The sequence below is a fragment of the Kogia breviceps genome, chromosome 13 (genome assembly GCF_026419965.1).
Source record: "Kogia breviceps isolate mKogBre1 chromosome 13, mKogBre1 haplotype 1, whole genome shotgun sequence".
In the NCBI taxonomy this organism is placed as follows: domain Eukaryota; kingdom Metazoa; phylum Chordata; class Mammalia; order Artiodactyla; family Physeteridae; genus Kogia; species Kogia breviceps.
Window position 1 is genome coordinate 4,752,456 of NC_081322.1, and position 13,952 is coordinate 4,766,407.

General features: G+C 38.5%; 1 protein-coding gene across 2 annotated transcripts in view; it reads right to left on the reverse strand.

Moving 5' to 3' along the window:
* IRAK1BP1 (interleukin 1 receptor associated kinase 1 binding protein 1) overlaps positions 1–13,952 on the reverse strand; it is a 36,844-nt gene that overhangs the window by 21,926 nt on the left and 966 nt on the right. The window lies entirely within an intron of this gene.

Below are 13,952 nucleotides of genomic sequence, written 5' to 3' on the forward strand. Positions count from 1 at the left end.
ACAGAGATTTCGCATACGCCCCCTGTCCCCCACATGCACAGCCTCCCCATTATCAACATCCCCACTAGAGTGGCGCATTGGTCACAACTGATGAACCTACACTGACACATCATGATCACTCAAAGTCCATAGTTTACATTAGGGTTCACTCTTGGTGTTGTATATTCTGTGGGTTTGGACAAATGTATCATAATATGTATTCACCACTACTGTAGCAAACAGAGTATTTTCACCACCCTAAAAATTCTCTGTGCTCTGACTCTTTATTCCTCCCTCTCTCCCAAACCCTGATCTTTTTGTTTGTTTGTTTGTTTTTTGCGGTACGCGGGCCTCTCACCGCTGCGGCCTCTCCCGTTGCGGAGCACAGGCTCCGGACGCGCAGGCTCAGCGGCCGTGGCTCACGGGCCCAGCCGCTCCGCGGCACGTGGGATCTTCCCGGACCGGGGCACGAACCCGTGTCACCTGCATCGTCAGGCGGACTCTCAACCGCTGCGCCACCAGGGAAGCCCCCTGATCTTTTAAATGTCTCTATAGTTTGCCTTTTGTAGACATGTCATATAGTTGAAACATTACCATATGTAGCCTTTTCAGGTTGGCTTCTTTCACTCAGTAACATCCATTTAAATTTCTCCCATGTCTTTTCATGGCTTGATACCTCATTTCATTTTGTCACTGAAAAATGCTCCATCAGTTTATTTATCCAATCAGCTTCTGAAGGATATCTTTGTTGCTTCCAAGTTTTGGAAACTGGATTGTCTTTTCATTTTCTTAACAATTTCTTTCACAAAGCAAAAGTTTTTAATTTTGATAAAGTTCAACTTACATTTTTGTTTGTTTTTTCATGGATTGTGCTTTTGGTAATGTAACTAAAAAGTCATTTTCAAACCCAAGGTCACATAGATTTTCTCCTTTACTTTCTTCTTTATGTTTTACATTTAGGCCTATGATCCTTTTTTTTTTTTTTTTTTTTTTTTTTTTTTTTTTTTTGCTGTACGCGGGCTTCTCACCGCTGTGGCTTCTCCTGCTGCGGGGCACAGGCTCCGGACGTGCAGGCTCAGCGGCCATGGCTCACGGGCCCAGCCGCTCTGCGGCACGTGGGATCCTCCCGGACCGGGGCACGAACCCGTGTCCCCTGCATCGGCAGGCGGATTCTCAACCACTGCGCCACCAGGGAAGCCCCTATGATCCATTTTGAACACATTTTTGTATAAGATGTGAAGTACTTGTTGAGGTTCACTTTTTGCATATGGACATTCAACTGTTATGGCACCATTTGTTGAAAAGACTCTCCTAACTCTACTGAATTGCATTTATACCCCTAGTATTTTTCTCTCTGAGAAAGAAAAATTTCTTAGAAGCAATTTTGTTTAGTTTATCCTAGTGACTCTTAAAGCAAATGTGTGTAGTTTAAAAGCAATATATGTAAGATAGTTACCTTGCTTATAAATGTAGTAACATATTTAATAAACATTGAAATTCCAAATATTATAGAGAATGAGGAAATAAAAATTGCCTCTTGGCAATCAGACTGAGAAATTCTAAGCAGAATATAAACAGTTTTCAACAGGACACAGACAGAACCAAAGTTTCTAACAGAAACTAACTGAACTGCAACAGCAAAAGTGATTAACATTCTTTCTCTGCTTGACTGCTGCCTTTACAGAAGCCAACTCTATCCTAACTTTAATCCTCTGGGTTTCCTATGAAGAAAATGAATAAAATAGCCAATCACCAAACTACCCCTTCTTCACTGATCCTTCCTTAGAACCACTCACAGCACAAGTCCAAAACCTATAAGAGGTCTCTCCTTACTCCCCCTTTTTGAAACACTCTGAAGGTCCTTTGAGATGCATTCTTGTTTGCTACATCATGCTAAATAAACCTAAATTTGTTTCACTATAGATATATTCCTGATATGTTTAGCTGGTGGGATGCCACACAAAGCATGAGATTTTTTTGTTTATCTGTAGGGCAGTGGAACTCAACCAGAGGGTGCTTTTGCTCCCCACAGGACATTTGCTATGTCTGGAGATATACTTGATTGTCACAGTGGGTTGAGAGAGTACATTGCTGTGATGCAGTGATTAGACGAGGTGGACAAGTATCCTTGTTTACCAGGAACTGAGGAGATTCCTGAGACATGGGGCTTTCAGTTGTAAAACTGGGACAGTCCCAGGTAAACTGGGATAAGTTGGTCACCTTATAGGTAGTGGCCAGGAATGCAGCTAAAATATTCTTCAATGCACAGGACAAGCCCCTCCCAACAAAGAATTATCTAGTTCAAGATGTTAATAATAGTGCCGAAATTGGGAAATCCTGCCATACTGGTGATAAACTAAAAAATATCGAAATATACAAACCTAGCCCATTAAGTTTTCCCAAGTAAGCTACTGATATTTTATATTTAAATACAAAAGACAGTTTTAAAATACAAAATGGTCAATATAAGAATAACTATTTAAATCTATGAAAGAAGCAAGGTAACATTCTAAATAGCCATAAAAAACCCCAGTTTATTATAGGGATAAACTTAAAAAGGGTAAACAAAAGAAAACCATAAACGTTTACAGAAGAAAAGCTCCGATAAATGGACTAGGACAAATACTGTAAACTCAGCGATTCTCCTGAAATTAATATATAAACAATACAAAATACGAACAGATCTTTTATTTATAGAATAAAATGTAGAATTTTCCACTGTCTGGATTTCCTGATAATATCCCCATGGTGTCATTTAACATGTCCCTTGCAGACAGGAAACCTTTTCAGTAGAAGAGTAATGAGGGGAGAGCTTGCCCTACAAATGTTTTACAAAGATGTAATAATTTAATGTGGTACTAACGCAACAAGGTGACCAAAAGAACTACAATAATCTGAAATAAAGAATGTCTGAATACCACAAATATAATACCAGTAACATTTCAGCACAACGAACAGTATGGAATCCTCTTGTCTACATTCTGCCCCTACTCTCTCTGAGCAGCAACGATGTGGTTCGAGGTAAGCCCTGACAAGTCTCAACCATTCAGGATTACACATCTAACTTGCCACAGAATTACGTTAAAAAATGCGCAGAAATTAAATCTAATCTAATTAGTGTATAGCATTTCTCTGGCCACAAAGACAAATTGAGATTGTCCACTTAGAGTGAACTACAGGAATTTTTATTTTTATGTGGTTGCAGGAAGTAAGAACCATTGTCTTTCTCTTTATGGTACCGTATGTCATGAAAGGCTTGGGAGTGGTGCAGTCATTTTGGTATCATACAGAAAGCTGCAGGTAAATCCAAGAGAACGACATCAAAATAGAGCCTTGACCATTGCATAAGTGAAAACCATAATACAACTTGACCATAAGGTCAAAAAAAGCAATAATTTTTATTTTTAAGGGCACCTGAGTTACATTCTTGCACATGCAGTAAGGGAAAGATAGACTTCAATAAATGATTTTGATAAATATTTTCTCCTAAATGGGTAAGTACAGCAACTTACCCATTTAGGAGAAAACAAAACCCTTTTCCTTATACCCAAATAAATTCCAAATGTAGTAAATATTTAATGTACTATAAAGGGTCCCTAAAATTTCCAGGAAATATTAGTTAATGGTTTTATGGCCTCAGGCTTGGGAAGGACCCAATAAGCATTACACCAAAGTCAGAAAACATTTAGAAAATATAATGAATTTGACTAAATAAAACTTTAAAATTTTGAACGTTTAATACTGTAAACAAAGTTACATGGCAAATATGAAATTGGGAAAATTTTTGCACTATATGAGAGCTAATGATAATCTTAATTTTTTTTTTTTTTTTTTTGTGGTACGCAGGCCTCTAACCGTGTGGTCTCTCCCGTTGCGGAGCACAGGCTCCAGACGCGCAGGCTCAGCGGCCATGGCTCACGGGCCCAGCCGCTCCGCGGCACGTGGGATCTTCCCGGACCGGGGCACAAACCCGCGTCCCCTGTATCAGCAGGTGGACTCTCAACCACTGCACCACCAGGGAAGCCCCAATAATCTTAATTTTTTAAGTTCTCATAAATTAGTAAAGAAAAGATAAGAGAAAATCGGCAAAATATTATGAACTGGCAATTTACATGAAAAAATTTTAACCTCAAATGTAAAAAAAAGTAAAGCATAAGAAATAACAACATTTTTTGGACTACTGAACTGGCAAAGTTAAGAAGAAAATAATGCCCACTGTGCCAAGGATATATTTCTAGTGAAGAATATATTTCTTCCTTGAATGTAACTTTTCATAAGCCTTAAAAATATGCATAAGCCAGGAATTAATATCAAAAGAACATAATGAATAACATGTATAAATACCTAACAAGGATATTCATTTTGTCACCATTTTTAATAATAAAAAACTGAAGCCAACTCATATGATATGTTCAGTCTATTCCTACCACTCCCTATCTTTATTTGGGTGCACCCAGAAAGACTCTGAGACAAGGATTTGAGTCCAAGCAGTTAATTTTTAAGATGATTCCAAGAAACACCACAGCGGAGTAGGAAGTGAAACAGAGAAGGAAAGAAAGCCATTGAAGGGTGTGTTGTCAAGCAGTCACTGCTGTGGGCAACTGAAACTTACTCCTGCAGAGAAACTCTGGGAGCTGGGGTAGAACACATGCCTTAGAGCTATCCTCCCCAAGGGTGAAGGAATCTGGGGTCTCTTTCCACTTACCACCCTCAGCTGTTAGTTGAAGGCTGCTGGAGCGGCGGTGGGGGGGGGCTGTTAATTTTCTGGTAGTATTTTTGGGCCCACCTGTAGGTAGAGTGGCTTCCTGCAGACAGGGAAAGCTGTCAAAGAATGCACAGGTGTCGGCAGATATAAGGTGCGCCTGCACGCACACAAATGTGAAGCGCCAAGGGATACAAATGTGGGGTATCAATAGCATCTGCTGCATCCCCTCCCTGAAACTCAATCACCTGCTGCCAAGACAGTAAAGCAGCAATATGCTATACTGGTTAAAGAGCATGGGCTCTGAGGTCCAAGTTCTTGACTGGAGTCTAAACTCTACCACTTCCTACCTGTGAGATCTTGGTCAAGCTACCTGCTAATAATCACTCTGGTCCCAAGAGTTCTCATCCATCAAACAGCCACTGAGATACCAGTCTCACATAGCAGGAGTGAATATCAAATGAGATAACATTTGTAAAAAGTCTAGCAATAGTAAGCAGTTTTTTATTATCAATAATATCCAACCCTCAGTATGGCACACAAGGCCTTCTTCCATGCTCTGCCTATAGCTTTCTTCCTCAGTCTGATCTCTTAATTCCCCTCCATTTTCTCCAGGCACTCCTGTGTTCTAGCCATGCTGAACTGCATATAGTGCTCTGAACACAGACACTTGCTGCATTCTAGTGTGGAACTGAAATGCTTTCCCTTCAGCCATTGTTTAAGACTTGATACAAGTGTCACTTCCACTATGAAATCTTTCTGGAATTCCTCAAGTAAAATGAACATTATTTCCTTTCTTACTCTGCTATACTGTATCATGTACGTACTTTCATCACAACACTACATATTAGTCTAGTCCTATAATGAGACTCCTTCAGCACAGTGCCTAAGTTTTACTCATTCTCTATTTCTGGTGTCTAGCAACATGCCTGAGGCACCCATTACACATTTATCAAAAAATACAATTATGAACAGGCAAACATTGGAGCTTACAGCCTATGGGGGGAACATACAAACCAGAAAACAAAATAATTACATGTTGTGTTAAATGTTATTTAAAAATGAAGTGATAGGGAATGCTTAATAAATGTTTTATGGTTGAATGGTAAATACTGCTTAGAACTTTAAAACATTTATCCATGAAAACAACACTAAAAATGAGGGTTATGCCTTCACATGTGAAACTATATATCACCATAAAACTATCTGATCTACACGATTGTTGAACTAATAGTTTATTCATTTAGTGCTTCATTCATTTTTTTCTGTTATTCATTTAGAAACCATTTTCTGAGTACACATTATGTGATGTGTATGAAACATAATCCATCAATACAAAGCAAACAAGAGACAAAATGGTCTGTGCTCTGGAGAGCTTCAGAATTTGGAGGAGAGACAAGGAGAGCAACAATTATAATATAGAGTGATACGTTTTATTAAAGGTGGGGAATGGAGTGTGGTACGGCAGGGACTAGTGTTACGTTAGGAAAAAAGTGCTAAAGAGGTGAACTTAGGCTGGATTTTAAAGGAAAAAAATGGGAGTCAGTTAACGAGGGGAGAGAAATGACAGGAAATGACAGAAAGTTAGGCTCCGTCTATTGAGCAAACGAATTTGGGATATGAGGGGCCCTTTAAGCAGGGGAGTGATGTTTGTAAACCCAGATTTTAAAGTTTAAAATGAATAAAGACTTTGTGAAGACACATTATAATTCATCCTGAAAAGTAATATAAATGAATTTTTGCATATCTACTGAACAAATTATTTACATGACTGCTTTCCTCCATCAGCAGAGATAACTGGGAGATTAATGACCTTTGTGTGTCTTGTCTTGAGCACTAAGTCTAAATGTAATTATAAATTGGATATAGTGATTTATTTGGTTTTACATATTAGAAGTTACAGCCATGTGAACTCAGTATACATTTTAAGTAAATAACTTAAGAATTAGTTATATTACTCAAACAGGCCTGTAGCACTGGCAGCAGTTTTTGTGAGAAAATATTTTTCTCTATATCAATTCACTTTATTCACATAATTTATAATTAGAATTCTTCTAAACTGTAAAATCATTTAGAGACATTTTTTCAAAATGTCTTTTTAAATAACTCTATGTTTACAAATGCAGTACAAATATATTTTCTCCTTAAAATAAAGACTTGCTTTCTCAGGGTGTGTCATTTCTAACAAAAGCACTTTTATGGACTCAATGTTGGGAGGGCATAAATCACAGCTCTGGCCTTTAGAGTCCTACTCTCTAAAATGAGCAAACTGAGACAATGACCCATGCTGTGCTTTCTCATTCTCTTTCATTCTAATTATCTGGAGCCTAGGCTAGTTGAAGAAACCTAGAGTTTGGTTCCAGGAATGCAGAAGTTCAAATACAGCCCGGGCTGAAGTTCAGAGCATTACTTAACCTCCTTAAATCTGGAAAGTGGGGATATGAAAACCTGCCTAATAGGGCTGTTGTGCCGATTAAATAAGTCTGGTTCATTTTTTTCTTCTTTTCTTAGAAGCAGGCTTAAAGCAAGATTTATTTAGCTATGTGTCTCATGGACATCTCTGGAAAGTAGAAGCATTTCAAATATGTGGCATCTACAATATACTGCCTTAATTTTCTTTTTAAGCTAAAAAGAAAAAATTTGGAGAAATTTCTTGAGTCTTTATAAAACGAAAATGGGTGCAATTCCACACCCCCCTCCCAGGCCCCAGGTTACTGTTTGCATAAAAATACTGAAGTATCACTTCAGGCAAAGCTTTACCAGGGGGAAGACCTTCAAGATGGCGGACGAGTAAGATGTGAAGATCACCTTCCTCCCCACAAATACATCAGAAATACATCTACATGTGGAACAACTCCTACAGAACAACTACTGAATGCTGGCAGAAGACCTCAGACTTCCCAAAAGGGTCTTGGTGCTCCGGTGGGGAGTCAGGCTTGTGTCTCTGAGGTGGGAGAGCTGAGTTCAGGACATTGGTGCACCAGAGACCTCCTGGCTCCATGTAATGTCAAAGGACAAAAGCTCTCCCAGAGATCTCCATCTCAACGCTAGGACCCAGCTCCAATCAACAACCAGCAAGCTACAATGCTGGATACCCTACGCCAAACAACTAGCAAGACAGGAACACAACCCCACCCATTAGCAGAGAGGCTGCCTAAAATCATAATAAGGTCACGGACACCCTAAAACATACCACTGGATGAAGTCCTGCCAACCAGAAAGATGAGATCCACCTCATCCACCAGAACACAGGCACCAGTCCCCTCCACCAGGAAGCCTACACAACCTACTGAACCAACCATAGCCACTGGGAGCAGACACCAAAAACAACGGGAACTATGAATTTGCAGCCTGAGAAAAGGAGACTTAACACAGTGTGTTAAGTAAAATAAGAAAACAGAGAAACACACAGCAGATGAATGAGTAAGGTAAAAACCCACCAGACCAAACAAACGAAGAGGAAATAGGCAGTCTACGTGAAAAAGAGTTCAGAGTAATGATGGTAAAGATGAAACAAAATCTTGTAAACACAATGGAGAACACAAGAAGCATTTAACAAGGACCTAGAAGAACTAAAGAGCAAACAAACAATGATGAACAACACAACAAACAAAATTAAAAATTCTCTAGAAGGAATCAATAGCAGAATAACAGAGGCAGAAGAATGGATAAGGGACCTGGAAGATAAAATACTGTAAATAACTACTGCAGAGCAGAATAAAGAAAAAACAATGAAAAGAACTGAGGACAGTCTTAGAGACCTCTGGGACAACATTAATTGCACCAATATTGGAATTACAGGGGTCCCAGAAAAAGAACAGAAAAAGAAAGGGACTGAGAAAATATTTGAAGAGATCATAGTTGAAAACTTCCCTAATATGGGAAAAGAAATAGTCAATCAAGTCCAGGAAGCACAGAGAGTCCTGTACAGTATAAACCCAAGGAGAAATACACCAAGACACATACTAATCAAACTATCAAAAATTAAATACAAAGAAAAAATAATAAAAGCAGGAAGGGAAAAACAACAAATAACATACAAGGGAATGCCCATAAGGTTAACAGCTGATCTTTCAGCAGAAACTCTGCCAGCCAGAAGGGAGTGGCAGGACATATTTAAAGAGATGAAAGGGAAAAACCTACAAGCAAGATTACTCTATTCAGCAAGGATCTCATTCAGATTCAATGGAGAAATTAAAACCTTTACAGACAAGCGAAAGCTAAGGGAATTCAACACCACCAAACCAGCTTTACAACAAATGCTAAAGGAACTTCTCTATACAGGAAACACAAGAAAAGGAAAGGACCTACAAAATCAAACCCAAAACAATTAAGAAAATGGCAATAGGAACATACATATTGAACACTACCTTAAATGTAAAGGGATTAACTGCTCCAACCAAAAGACATAGACTAGCTGAATGGATACAAAAACAAGACCCATACATATGCTGTCTACAAGAGACCCACTTCAGACCTAGGTACACATACAGAAAGTAAGGGGATGGAAAAAGATATTCCATGCAAATGGAAATCAAAAGAAAGCTGGAGCAGCAATTCTCATCTCAGACAAAATAGACTTTAAAATAAAGATTATTACAAGAGACAAAGGACACTACGTAATGATCAAGGGGATCAATCCAAGAAGATATAACAATTGTAAATATTTATTCACCCAACATAGGAGCACCTCAATACATAAGGCAAATGCTAACAGCCACAAAAGGGGAAATCAGCAGTAACACAATCATAGTAGGGGACTTTAATACCCCACTTTCACTAATGGACAGATCATCCAAAATGAAAATAAATAAGGAAACACAAGCTTTACATGATACATTAAACAAGATGGACTTAATTGATATTTATAGGACATTCCATCCAAAAACAACAGAATAAAACTTTTTCTCAAGTGCTCATGGAACATTCTCCAGGATAGATCATATCTTGGGTCACAAATCAAGCCTCAGTAAATTTAAGAATATTGAAATCGTATCAACTATCTTTTCCAATGACAATGCTATGAGACTAGACATCAATTACAGGAAAAAATCTGTAAAAAAATACAAACACATGGAGGCTACACAATACACTAGTAAATAATCAAGAGATCACTGAAGAAACCAAAAAATACCTAGAAACAAATGACAATGAAAACACAATGACCAAAAACCGATGGGATGCAATAAAAGCAGTTCTAAGAGGGAAGTTTATAGCAATACAATCCTACCTCAAGAAACAAGAAACAGCTCAAATAAACAACCTAACCTTACATCTACAGCAGTTAGAGAAAGAAGAACAAAAAAACCCGAGTTAGCAGAAGGAAAGAAATCATAAAGATCATATCAGAAATAAATGAAAAAGAAATGATAGCAAACAGCAATAAAACTAAAAGCTGGTTCTTTGAGAAGATAAACAAAATTGATAAACCATTAGCCACACTCATCAAGAAAAAAAGGGAGAAGACTCAAATCAGTAGAATTAGAAATGAAAAAGGAGAAGTAACAACTGACACTGCAGAAATACAAAGGATGCTGAGAGATTACTACAAGCAGCTATATGCCAATAAAATGGACAACCTTGAAGAAATGAACAAATTCGTAGAAAAGCACAACCTTCCGAGACTGAACCAGAAAGAAATACAAAATATGAGCAGACCAATCACAAGCACTGAAATTGAAACTGTGATTAAAAATCTTCCAACAGGGCTTCCCTGGTGTCACACTGGTTGAGCGTGTGCCTGCTGATGCAGGGGACACGGGTTCGTGCCCTGGTCTCGGAAGATCCCACATGCCGCAGAGTGGCTGGGCCCGTGAGCCATGGATGCTGAGCCTGCGCGTCCGGAGCCTGTGCTCCGCAATGGGAGAGGCCACAACAGTGACCTCTTCCAAAATATAGCAGAGGGAGGAACACTCTCAAACTCACCCTATGAGGCCACCATCACGCTGATACCAAAACCAGACAAAGATGTTACTAAGAAAGAAAACTACAGGGCAATATCACTGATGAACAGAGATGCAAAAATCCTCAACAAAATACTAGCAAACAGAATCCAACACCACATTAAATGGATCACATAGCATGATCACGTCAGATTTACCCTAGGAATGCAAGGATTCTTCAATATACACAGATCAATCAATCTGATAAACCATATTAACAAACTGAAGGAGAAAAACCATATGATCATCTCAATAGATGCAGAAAAAGCTTTCGACAAAATTCAACACCTATTTATGATAAGAACCCTCCAGAAAGTAGGCATAGAGGGAACTTACCTCAACATAATAAAGGCCATATATGACAAGCCAACATCATCCTCAATGGTGAAAAAACTGAAACCATCTCCTCTAACATCAGTAACAAGACAAGGTTGTCCACTCTCACCACTATTATTCAACATAATTTTGGAAGTTTTAGCCACAGCAATCAGAGAAGAAAAAGAAATAAAAGGAATCCAAATTGGAGAAGAAAAAGTAAACTTGTCACTGTTTGCAGATGACATAGAGAATCCCAAAGATGCTAGCAGGAAACTACTAGAGCTAATCAATGAATTTGGTAAAGTGGCAGGATACAAAATTAATGCACAGAAATCTCTTACATTCCTATACACTAATGATGAAAAAGCTGAAAGGGAAATTAAGGAAACACTCCCATTTACCATTGCAACAAAAAGAATAAAATACCTAGGAATAAACCTACCTAAGGAGACAAAAGACCTGTATGCAGAAAACTATGAGACACTGATGAAAGAAATTAAAGATGATACAAACAGATGCAGAGATATACCATGTTCTTGGACTGGAAGAATCAACATTGTGAAAATGACTATACTACCCACAGCAATCTACAGATTCAATGCAATCCCTATCAAACTACTAATGGCATTTTTCACAGAACTAGAACAAAAAATTTCACAATTTGTATGGAATCACAAAAGACCCCGAATAGCCAAAGCAATCTTGAGAACGAAAAACAGAGCTGGAGGAATCAGGCTCCCTCACTTCAGACTCTACTACAAAGCTACAGTAAGCAAGACAGTATGGTACTGGCACAAAAAGAGAAATATAGTTCCGTGGAACAGGATAGAAGCCCAGAGATAAACCCATACACATATGGTCACCTTATTTTTGACAAAGGAGGCAAGAATATACAATGAAGAAAAGACAGCCTCTTCAATAAGTGGTGCTGGGAAAACTGGACAGCTACATGTAAAAGAATGAAATTAGAACACTCCCTAACACCATACACAAAAATAAACTCACAATGGATTAAAGACCTAAATGTAAGGCCAGACACCATCAAACTCTTAGAGGAAAACATAGGCAGAACACTCTATAGCATAAATCACAGCAAGATCCTTTTTGACCCACCTCCTAGAGAAAAGGAAATAAAAACAAAAATAAACAAATGGGACCTAATGAAACTTCAAAGCTTTTGCACAGCAAAGGAAACCATAAACAAGACCAAAAGACAACCCTCAGAATGGGAGAAAATATTTGCAAATGAAGCAACTGACAAAGGATTAATCTCCAAAACATACAAGCAACTCATGCAGCTCAATATCAAAAAAACAAACAACCCAATCCAAAAATGGGCAGAAGACCTAAATAGACATTTCTCCAAAGAAGATATACAGATTTTCAACAAATACATGAAAGAATGCTCAACATCATTAATCATTAGAGAAATGGAAATCAAAACTACAATGAGATATCTTCTCACACTGTCATAATGGCCATCATCAAAAAATCTACAAACAATAAATGCTGGAGAGGGTGTGAAGAAAAGGGAACCCTCTTGCAGTCTTGGTGGGAATGTCAATTGATACAGCCACTATGGAGAACAGTATGGAGGTTCCTTAAAAAACTACAAATAGAACTACCATATGCCCCAGCAATCCCACTACTGGGCGTATACCCTGAGAAAACCATAATTCAAAAACAGTCATGTACCACAATGTTCACTGCAGCTCTATTTACAATAGCCAGGACATGGAAGCCACCTAAGTGTCCATTGACAGAGGAATGGATAAAGAAGATGTGGCACATATATACAATGGAATATTACTCAGCCATAAAATTAAACGAAACTGAGTTATTTGTAGTGAGGTGGATGGACCTAGAGTCTGTCATGCAGAGTAATATAAGTCAGAAAGAGAAAAACAAATACCGTATGCTAACAGATATATATGGAATCAAAAAAGAAAAAAAATGGTCAGAAGAACCTAGGGGCAAGACAGAAATAAAGATGCAGACCTACTAGAGAATGGACTTGACGATATGGAGAGGGGGAAGGGTAAGCTGGGATGAAGTGAGAGAGTGGCATGGACATATATACACTACCAAATGTAAAACAGATAGCTAGTGGGAAGCAGCTGCATAGCACAGGGAAATCAGCTAGATGCTTTGTGACCACCTAGAGGTGTGGCATAGGGGGTGTGGGAGGGAGGGAGATGCAAGAGGGAAGAGATATGGGAACATATGTGTGTATATATATATATAAAACTGATTCAGTTTGTTATAAAGCAGAAACTAACACATCACTGTAAAGCAATTATACTCCAATAAAGATGTTAAAAAAAACCACAAAACTACAATGAGGTATCACTTCACACCGGTCAGAATGGCCATCATCAAAAAATCTATAAAGGATAAATGCTGGAGAGGGTGTGGAGAAAAGGGAACCCTCCTGTGCTGTCAGTGAGAATGTAAATTGATACAGCCACTATGGAGAACAGTATGGAGGTTCCTTAAAAAACTACAAATAGAACTACCATACGACCCAGCAATCCCACTACTGGGCATATACCCTGAGAAAACCATAATTCAAAAACAGTCATGTACCACAATGTTCATTGCAGCTCTATTTACAATAGCCAGGACATGGAAGCAACCTAAGTGTCAATCAACAGAGGAATGGATAAAGAAGATGTGGTACATATATACATGGAATATTACTCAGCCATAAAATGAAACAAAACTGAGTTGTTTGTAGTGAGGTGGATGGACCTAGAGTCTGTCATACAGAGTGAAGTAAGCCAGAAAGAGCAAAACAAATAAAATACGCTAACACATATATATGGAATATATATTTTTAAAAAAGGTTCTGAAGAACCTAGGGGCAGGATAGGAATAAAGACGCAGACATAGAGCATGGAGTTGAGGACACGGGGAGGGGGAAGGGGAAGCTGGGACGAAGTGAGAGAGTGGCATGGACATATATACACTGCCACATGTAAAACAGATAGCTAGTGGGAAGCAGCCACATA